The 10347-nt window shown below is 46.2% G+C and overlaps 1 long non-coding RNA gene across 1 annotated transcript; it reads right to left on the bottom strand.

Annotated features, from left to right (window-relative positions):
• Positions 1-3749: 3749 nt before the first annotated feature.
• On the bottom strand, positions 3750-9408 carry LOC108583201. Its single transcript, XR_001897551.1, has 2 exons — positions 9369-9408; positions 3750-3994 (listed from the first exon to the last, which is right to left on the bottom strand). It is a non-coding gene; the product is annotated as an uncharacterized LOC108583201 (long non-coding RNA).
• Between the last annotated feature and the right edge of the window lie 939 nt (positions 9409-10347).

The following is a 10347-nucleotide window of genomic DNA, read 5'->3' on the forward strand; positions in this document are numbered from 1 at the left end:
CCATCTGTCCACTCAGCACCCAACCCTGTCACCTCCAGCCCTGTATGCACTCCCAACTCTTAGCTTTTTTTTTTTTTTTTTTTTTTTGCAACCGGGTCCCCCTGCTTGACTGCAGTGGCACAATCACAGCTCACTGTAGCCTCGACCTCCCAGGCTCAGGCGATCCTCCCACCTCAACCTCTCTCAGTAGCTGGGACCACAGGCATGCGCTACCATGCCCAGCTAATTGTTGTATTATTTAACGTAGGGATCTCCCTATGTTGCTCAGGCTCGTCTTGAACTCCTGGCCTCAAGTGATCCCTTCACCTCGGCCTCTCAAAGTGCTGGGATTACAGGCTTGAGCCACTGTGCCTGGCCCCCAACTCTTTCACTCCAGTCCTGTCTGTTTACGTGGCCCCTGTGCTGTTACTGCCATAACAAATGGGCACAAACTTGGAAACGTAAAACAACACAAATGCATTATTTCACGTATCATCCTGGTCAGAAATCCAGGATGGCTCCACCGGCCCTCACCTCTGGGTTTCACAGGATGTCAGCCACCCGAGCTCTCACTGGGAGGCTCTGGGAAGAAGCTTCTTTCAAGCTCATTCAGATTTTCAGCAGAATCGAATTCTGGGCTTGTGGGACTGAGGTCCCCATGTTCTCACTGGCTGTCAGCTGGGGGCCACCAACCCTTAGCTCCAAGAGGCCTCTCTCCGGTTACTGCAGGTGCACCTGACATCCCAGAGCCACAGCCCAGTGTCATGGCGGGACTCTGACTTCCCCTTGTGTCCCATCTCTGGTATACCTTCCTCTTCTGGCTGAGACAGTCCTCTGCTTTGAAGGGCTCATGTGATTGGACTGGACCTTCCTGGACAGCATACTTACAGGTTCCAGGAATTAGAGGGTGACCATCTTTGGGGGACCACTATCCAGCCCCACTCAGGTCCTTCCCATGTCATCTCCAGCCTCGACTCTGTTGTGTCCACACCCGCCTATCCTAGTCTTCATCTTCTCATTCCCTGACTCACCCCAATGGAAGGACTCTACCTCCAACTTGCTATTTCTCTCTTTGTCCCTCTATCTGACCCTCCCTGCTCACCACCCCAAACTCCCTCACTTCCAGGCCTGATGCCTCGTCCAAACTTGGAAGCTCACAGAGCTTGCCTTTGGTGGTCTGTCCACTTTGCCCTTCCCCAGAGCATTTCCTGTCCCCTCTGAGAATCCTCCGTCATGACCCATCAAGGAGAAGGCTGATCTGATCCTCCCCAGTGCTGAGTCCCATCTAGGACCCGGACATGGCATGTACTCTCTCCCTTGAGGCCCAAGCTGAGCGCTGGATCACCCCATAGACTCACACACTCAGGAACCCAACAGTGAGTACAATGAATGCAAGTCAACTTTTTTTTTTTTTTTTGAGATGGAGTCTCGCTCTGTCGCCCAGGCTGGAGTGCAGTGGCCGGATCTCAGCTCACTGCAAGCTCCGCCTCCTGGGTTTATGCCATTCTCCTCTCTCAGCCTCCTGAGTAGCTGGGACTACAGGCGCCCGCCACCACGCCCGGCTAGTTTTTTGTATTTTTTTTTAGTAGAGACGGGGTTTCACCGTGTTAGCCAGGAGGGTCTCGATCTCCTGACCTCGTGATCCATCCGTCTCGGCCTCCCAAAGTGCTGGGATTACAGGCTTGAGCCACCATGCCCAGCCCTTTTTTTTTTTTTTTTTATTTTTTGAAACAGAGTCTTGCTCTATCGCCCAGGCTGGAGTGCAGTGACATGATCTCAACTCACTACGATCACCGCCGCCACCCAAGTTCAAGTGATTCTCATGCCTCAGCCTCCCAAGTAGCTCGGACTACAGGTGCTCACCACCACACCCAGCTAATTCTTGTATTTTTAGTAGAGATGGGGTTTTACCATGTTGGCCAGGCTAGTCTCAAACTCCCAACCTCAGGTGATCTGCCTGCCTCATCCTCTCAAAGTGCTGGGATTACAGGCATGAGCTACCACGCCCGGCCAAGTTTGGCTGCTTCTAAGGCCTCTCTCCTTGGGTTGAGGATGGCTGCTTTCTCACTGTATCCTCACATTGTGTTGTTTTGTTTTGTTTTGTTTTGTTTTTGAGACAGAGTCTTGCTCTGTCACCCAGGCTGGATGAAGTGCAGTGGCGTGATCTCCGCCTTTCAGGTTCAAGAGATTCTTCTGTCTCAGCCTCCCAAGTAGCTGGGACTACAGTACAGGCACACACTATCATGCCCGGCTAATTTTTGTATTTTTTAGTAGAGACAGGGTTTCACCATATTGGCCAGGCTGTTCTCAAACTCCTAACCTCATGATCCACCCACCTTGGCCTCCCAAAGTGCTGGGATGAAAGGCGTGAGCCACTGCATCCGGCCCACATTGGCTTTTATTTGCAATTCTAGAATAGGGCAGTACCTCATTCTGTAAAGTAGAATGAGTGTTCCCATGAGCCGAGCAGAGAAGGGTGGTTTACGATCTCGGCTCACTGCAATCTATACCTCCCGGGTTCAAGTGATTCTCCTGCCTCAGCCTCCTGAGTAGCTGGGATTAAAGACTCCTGCTGCCACACCCAGCTAATTTTTGTATTTTTAGTAGAGACAGGGTTTCACCATGTTGGCCAGGCTGGTCTCGAACTCCTGACCTCAAGTGATCCACCCACCTCAGCCTCCCAAAGTGCTGGGATTACAGGCGTGAACTACTGTGCCCGGCCAGGGATTACGTTTCTTTTTCATTTTTTTTTTAAATTTTTTATTACAGAACAATTATCTGTCATCAAACTATCCTTTCAGATTCGTTTTGAATACCTCTTTTTTTTTTTTTTTTTTTCCCTTTGAGATGGAGTCTCGCTCTGTCGCCCAGGCTGGAGTGCAGTGGTGCGATCTCAGCTCACTGCAACCTCTGCCTCCTGGGTTCAAGCGATTCTCCTGCCTCAGCCTCCTGAGTAGCTGGGACCATAGGCACCCACCACCATGCCCAGGTAATTTTTTGTATTTTTAGTAGAGACAGAGTTTCACCATGTTAGCCAGGATGGTCTCCATCTCCTGACCTCGTGATCCGCCCGCCTCAGCCTCCCAAAGTGCTGGGATTACAGGTGTGAAACACCGTGCCCAGCCCCAATTGATTATTTCAAAGTTATTTTACTTGTGGCCAGGTGTGGAGGCTCATGCCTGTACCCCAGCACTTTAGAAGGCTAAGGTGGGTGGATCATCTGAGGTCAGGTGTTCCAGACCAGCCTGGCCAACACAGTGAAACCACGTCTCTACTAAAAATACAAAAAATTAGCCGGGCATGGCGGTGGGTGCCTGTAATCCCAGCTACCCAGGAGGCTGAGGCAGAAGAATTGCTTGAACCCAGGAGGCAGAGGTTGCAGTGAGCCAAGATCACGCCATTACACTCCAGCCTGGGCAACAGAGCAAGACTCCGTCTCAAAAAACAAACAAACAGGCCGGGCGCGGTGGCTCAAGCCTGTAATCCCAGCACTTTGGGAGGCCGAGACGGGCAGATCACGAGGTCAGGAGATTGAGACCATCCTGGCTAACACGGTGAAACCCCGTCTCTACTAAAAAAAATACAAAAAACTAGCCGGGCGATGTGGCGGGCGCCTGTAGTCCCAGCTACTCGGGAGGCTGAGGCAGGAGAATGGCGTGAACCCGGGAGGCGGAGCTTGCAGTGAGCTGAGATCCGGCCACTGCACTCCAGCCTGGGCGACAGAGCGAGACTCCGTCTCAAAAATAAATAAATAAATAAACAAACAAACAAACAAACAAAGTTACTTTACTTGTAAAGGTTAAAACAGAGGGGACTTCCTTATCATGCTAGCTAGAAGATGTGGCTGTAATTTCTCTCTCTCCTGTCTCCTCTAAATTCTCAGAGGTCAGATAATTTAGTTTCAGCTTGCTGACATGGAACTGTAGCATGAGTGACTCCGCTGGTCTCTTGGGCCTAGTGCAGGAGCTCAGTCCAAACCAATGGCTTCCTATAAAGTTTATTTAGCAAGGCAAATCTACAGAGACAGAAAGCAGATTCATGGTTATGTGGGGCTTCAGGGAAAGGAAGGTTGAGTTAAGGATAATGGCTAAGAGATGTGGGGCTTTGTTTCGGAGTGGTGAAAATGTTCTAAAATTAATTGTGATGATTGTAGCACTCTGTGAGTATACTGAAAACCACTGAATTATACACTTTAAATGGGTAAACTATGTGGTGTGTGAATGATGACTCAATAAAGCTGTTAAAGCAATTAGTTAATTAACAATTCTATTAAACAGTTTACCCTGAACAATTCAGGGTTTAGGGGACTAACCCCCTGCGAAGAAAAAAATCTGAAGATCAATTTTGACTCCCCAAAACCTTAATGACTAATAGCGTGCTATTGACCAGAAGCTTTACATAAACACTAGATGAACACATATTTTTTATGATATATGTTTTCTGGGATTTTTTTTTTTTTTTTTTTTTTGATACAGGATCTTGCCCTGTCACCCAGGGTGGAGTGCAGTGGCACGATCATAGCTCACTCCAGCCTCGACCTCCCTGGTTCAAGCAATCCCCCCTCCTCAGCCTCCCAGGTAGCCAGGACCACAGGTAAAGCTCTCACAACCACACCTGGCTAATTTTTGTGTTTTTAGTAGAGAGGAGGGTTTCACCATGTTGCCCAGGGGTGTCTCCAATTCCTAGGCTCAAGCGATCAGCCCACCTTGGCCTCCCAAAGTTCTGGGATTACAGGCGTGAGCCACCATGCCTCACTGTGTTATATGTATTATATACTATATGCAAACAATAAAGTGAGCTACAGAAAAGAAAATGTTACTAAGGAAATCAGAGGAAGTTAGGAGAGGGTTAAAAAAAAAATAAAATCGCCGGGCACGGTGGCTCACGCCTGTAACCCCAGCACTTCTGGAGGCCGAGGCAGGAGGACCACCTGAGGTCAGGACTTTGAGACCAGCCTGACCAACATGGTGAAACCCCATCTCTACTAAAAATACAAAAGTTAGCTGGGCGTGGTGGCGCATGCCTGTAATCCCAGCCATGTGGGAGGCTGAGGTAGGAGAATCATTTGAACCTGGGAGGTGGAGGGTGCAGTGAGCCGAAATCATGCCACTGCACTCCAGCCTGGGCAACAAGAGCGAAACTCCGTCTCAAAAACAAAACAAAACAAAACAAAAAATTGTAAGGAAGATAAATTGCATTTACACTAGTGTACTGTACCTAGGGTAACCCTAAGTTTATGCCTTCTGTTGATAAGATGAATTGTGTGTCTGAAATGGTGGGCAACTACAGCTACAGACTACAATTTGTACATCAAGCAAGTCAACTTTTTCTGGTATGTTGTAACTTTTCTCTGCTTCTTGGGAGCACTTCCAGCATCATTAGTGGCACTTCATGTGGGTCCCATGGTGTTCCTCAAGGTTTACCATATTGCACTAAACACAGTGAAAAATATGTGATAATCTCAAGAGATCACTTTACTGCAATGTACGATTTAGGAAAGAGACAAACTGCTCACTGGAAGATGATTAGCATCACACAGCATTTTGAGCAGATACCCACAGCACTTGAGCCCACTGCAATAGCAATGGAAAGTTGCTGCAAAAATACTACCGCAGTACAGTCTTACTGCAGTGAATTTTATGCAGTTATGATTTAATACTGCATCTTTATGTTTGTTTACATTTCTCTCGACTTTTAAAGGTGCCATGTATAGTCTGTGTTTGTATACATAAGTTTTGATACACTAACTTTTTGTTTGTTTGTGACAGACTCTTGCTCTGTCACCCAGGCTGGAGTGCAATGGCACAATCTTAGCTCACTGCAACCTCCGCCTCCCTGGTTCAAGCAATTCTCCTGCCTCAGCCTCCCGAGTAGCTGGGATTACAGGTGCCCGCCACCATCCCTGGCCAATTATTGTATTTTTAGTAGAGATGGGGTTTCATCATGTTGGCCAGGCTGACCTCGAACTCCTGACCTCAGGTGATCCTCCTACCTTGGCCTCCCAAAGAGCTGGGGTTACAGGTGTGAGCCACTGCGCCCAGCCACACCTGGCTAATTTTTTTTATATTTTTAGTAGAGATGAGGTTTCACCAAGTTGGTCAGGCTGGTCTCAAACTCCCGACATCAAATGATCTGCCTACCTTGGCCTCCCAAAGTGCTGGGATTACAGGTATCAGCCACCACGTCCAGCCCTAATTGTTTCTTTTTTAAAATTTTTTTGTAAAGACAGGGTCTCCATATGTTACCCAGGGTGGTTTCAAACTCCTAGGCTCAAGCGATCCTCCTGTCTTGGCCTCCCAAAGTGCTGGGATTACAGGCATGAGCCACCACACCTGGCCTCAATATATTTTTTGAATAATGTGTAAGTGGACCCTTGCAGTTCAAACTTGATTGTTCAAGGATCAACTGTATAAGTCACAATGGATCTGCTTCTCTAATCAAACCCTAAATGATAAAGCATTATTCAGCTTGTTGAGGTCTGCCAATCTAAAAAGGGTAGTTTCCTGTTGCTTTGATTGGAACGTTTCTGGTTACTAATCTTTTGAGCTCCTTATCACATATTTGTTAGTTTTTTGGATTTCCCCTTCTGTAAATTGCCTGCTTTTCTGTAAATTCTTGGTCATTTTTTTCTGATGGGGTTGTTACCCTTTTCTTTTTTATTTGTAGGAGTTCCTTCAATCACCTACCTTTTAATCCCTTGTCAATTTAATTTTTTTTTTTTTTTTTAATAGAGATGGAGTCTCACTCTGTCGCACAGGCTGGAGTGTAGTGGCATGATCTCAGCTCACCACAACCTCCACCTCCCAGGTTTAAGTGAATCTCCTGCCTCAGCTTCCCAAGTAGTTGGGATTATAGGCATGTGCCACCACATCCGGCTACAAAATGCAAAATCTGTTGGCCAGGCCAGTCTCAAACTCCTGACCTCAGGTGATCTGCCTGCCTTGGCCTCCCAAAGTGCTGGGATTACAGGTGTAGGCCACCATGCCCAGCCTCTGCTCAATTTTAGACACTGCAAGTATCTTCCGCTGGGCCATCATCTCATCTCTCATGATCTTGGCCCTTGGGATCCTTGATGAATAGAAACCCTTAATACTGGTATAATCAAATTAATTTTTTTGACTTATGATTCATCCTTCTGAGATCCCTAAGTCATTAATACTTTCCTACGTTTTCTTTTACTAACTTTATAGTTTTACCTTTTGCATTTAGTGCTTTACTAGCAGCTGGTCTCCACTTTACATTATTATGTTATAGAGGAGGGGGCCTGAAAGCCTCTCAGTGCTCAAGATCTTTGAAGACTTAACTGGGCATTAGCCCAATTAGAGAGAAAGAAAGCAACAGAGGATGGGGATGGGCCACTCTCTCCTGGGCCTTGCTTCCCCCAAGAAAATCTCATGAACCCACCCACAACCACTACATCTCAGACTATTTCAGCGTCTTCCTCCCAGTGGCTTCACACACTTGGGTGAGACCCCCAGCATCTACTCAGTTACCAGGTCTGGTATTCCCTGATATTATCCTGATTTTTTGACTGGAAAAAAAGTGTTAATTCATAAGACTTTGGGGTTTATTTTTTTTTGGGGGGGGGGGGGGGGGACGGAGTCTCACTTTGTCGCCCAGGCTGGAGTGCAGTGGCGTGATCTGAGCTCACTGCAACCTCTGCCTCCTGGGCTCAGGTGATCCTCCCACCCCAGCCTCCTGAGTAGCTGGGACCACAGGCATATGCCACCATGCCCGGCTAATTTTTGTAATTTTTTTTTTTTTTGTAGAAATGGGGTTTCTCCATGTTGCCCAGACTGGTCTCGAGCTCCTGGGCTCAAGCGATCTGCCTGCCTCAGCTTCCCAAAGTCCTGGGATTATAGGCATGAACAAATGTGCCCAGACCCCTGACACTATTCTAAGCAGTGGGGATTAAGCAGTGAATAAAACAATGCCCCAGCCTCACGAGATTTGGTGGGGGAGAGAAACAATAAATGTCTATCAAGCAATGGCAAATGCTGTGAAGAATAAAGCAACATGAGGCAGAAAGGAAACTCCAAGGGGACTGAGCTCATCTTAGATAGGGTAGTCTCTCTGATACATACACAGAGACTGAACTGGGGTAATGGAGCAAATCCCGTCCATGGTAAATCTGGAGAAAGAGACTTTCAGGCTGAGGGAACAGCAAGTGCAAAGGTCCTGAGGTTGGAAATGGCTTGGCTTGATCAAAAACAAAGAGGCCAAGCTGGACAGAGCAGTTATTGATGGAGATAAATAGGGAATAAGATCACAAAAGTAGATGTAGGGTACAAGAGAGCAGATCATGCATGGTCTTTGGGGCACAGTGAGGAGTTTTTATGTTATTCTATTTAAAATGGGAAGTAAGCTAAGTGTTACAATTAAGGAAGTAACATATATGTATTTACTCATCAAAAAGATTATCCCAAACTTTTGCTTGCCACTATGGATGGAGTAGCTAGTAGCTGACTAACTCCCCACTAAAAACTATAAAAGCTGAATACAAGCCAGGTGTGATGGTTCACACCTGTAATCCCAACACTTTGGGAGGCTGAGGCAGGCGGATCACCTGAGGTCAGGAGTTCAAGACCAGTCTGGCCAACATGGTGAAACCCCATCTCTACTAAAAATACAAAAATTAGTCAGGCACAGTGGCGGGCACCTGTAATCCCAGCTAGTCGGGAGGCTGAGGCATGAAAGTCGCTTGAACCCGGTAGATGGGGTTTCACCATATTAACAAGGCTGGCCTTGAACTCCTGACCTTGTGATCAACCCGTCTTGGCCTCCCAAAGTGCTGGGATTACAGGTATGAACCATCACGCCCAGCCAAGAAAATTAATTATTTCCAAGGGAAGATAATACTATCTAATTTTTATATTTTAATTTAAAAATTACCAGTCTTGCCAGGAAATAAGACCAAATGACAGAAAACCAAGAGAAAAAATATACACTAGAAGTATGTACCCAAAGGTGATCCAGATATTAGAGTTCCCAGATATAGGCTTTCAAATAACTATAATTAATATGTTCCCCAAAAATAGATGAAAAGATGGATAATTTCATCAGAGAACTGGAATCTAAGGAGGGGGGAAGAATCCAATATAAATTCTAGAACTTAAAAATAAATTAATTAAAATAAAAATTCAGTAGATTAGTCCCACAGCAGGTTAGACACACTGGAAAACAGATCAATAGAAAATATCTAGATTAAATTACACAGAAATAGGGTAGAAAATACATTAAAAACATATGAGACATACAGATCATGGTTAAAAGGTCTAAGAAATACATATTAGAGTCCTAGAAGAGAGGAAAAAAACAATGAGGAGGAAGCAATACTAACGAACTACTGGGCAAGAATTTTACAAAATTGATGAAAGACATCAACTCACAGATCCAAGGTGGGAGGATCGCTTGAGCCTGGGAGATGGAGGTTGCAGTCAGTCAAGAATGCGCCACTGTACTCCAGCCTGGGTAACAGAGAGAGACCCTGTTTCCAAAAAAAAAAAAAGGCAGAATGTTGATAATTGCTAAAGCTATGTGTTAGGTATATATGGGTTCATTATGTTTACTTTATGTATGTTTGAAATTTTAAAAATACTGTATAAAGATATTTTTAAGTAACTGACACTAAATACTCCAAATAAAAGGCACATATTTTCTGATCTACAACTACATGCAACAACATGGTTGAATCTTATACGACGTTTAACAAAAGAACCAGAAACAAAAAAGTTTCTGTATGGTTTTATTTATTCTGAATAAGAAAACAAATAAAACTTATCTATGCCATTAGAAATTGGGGTAGGGCCGGGCGCGGTGGATCAAGCCTGTAATCCCAGCACTTTGGGAGGCCGAGACGGGTGGATCACGAGGTCAGGAGATCGAGACCATCCTGGCTAACACGGTGAAACCCCGTCTCTACTAAAAAATACAAAAAACTAGCCAGGCGAGGTGGCAGGAGCCTGTAGTCCCAGCTACTCGGGAGGCGGAGGCAGGAGGATGGCGTGAACCCGGGAGGTGGAGCTTGCAGTGAGCTGAGATCCGGCCACTGCACTCCAGCCTGGGCGACAGAGCGAGACTCCGTCTCAAAAAAAAAAAAAAAAAAAGAAATTGGGGTAGGCCGGGCACAGTGGCTCATGCATGTAATCCCAGCACTTTGGGAGGCTAAGGTGAGCAGATCACCTGAAGTCAGGAGTTTGAGACCAGCCTGACCAACATGGTGAAACCCCATCTCTACTAAAAATACAAAAATTAGCCAGACACAGTAGCACGTGCCTGTAATCCTAGCTACTCGGGAGGCTGAGACATGAGAATTGCTTGAACCCGGGAGGCAGTGGTTAGAGTGAGACGAGATTGCGCTGCTACACT

The sequence above is a fragment of the Papio anubis genome, chromosome 20, assembly GCF_008728515.1.
Source record: "Papio anubis isolate 15944 chromosome 20, Panubis1.0, whole genome shotgun sequence".
NCBI classification, from domain to species: domain Eukaryota; kingdom Metazoa; phylum Chordata; class Mammalia; order Primates; family Cercopithecidae; genus Papio; species Papio anubis.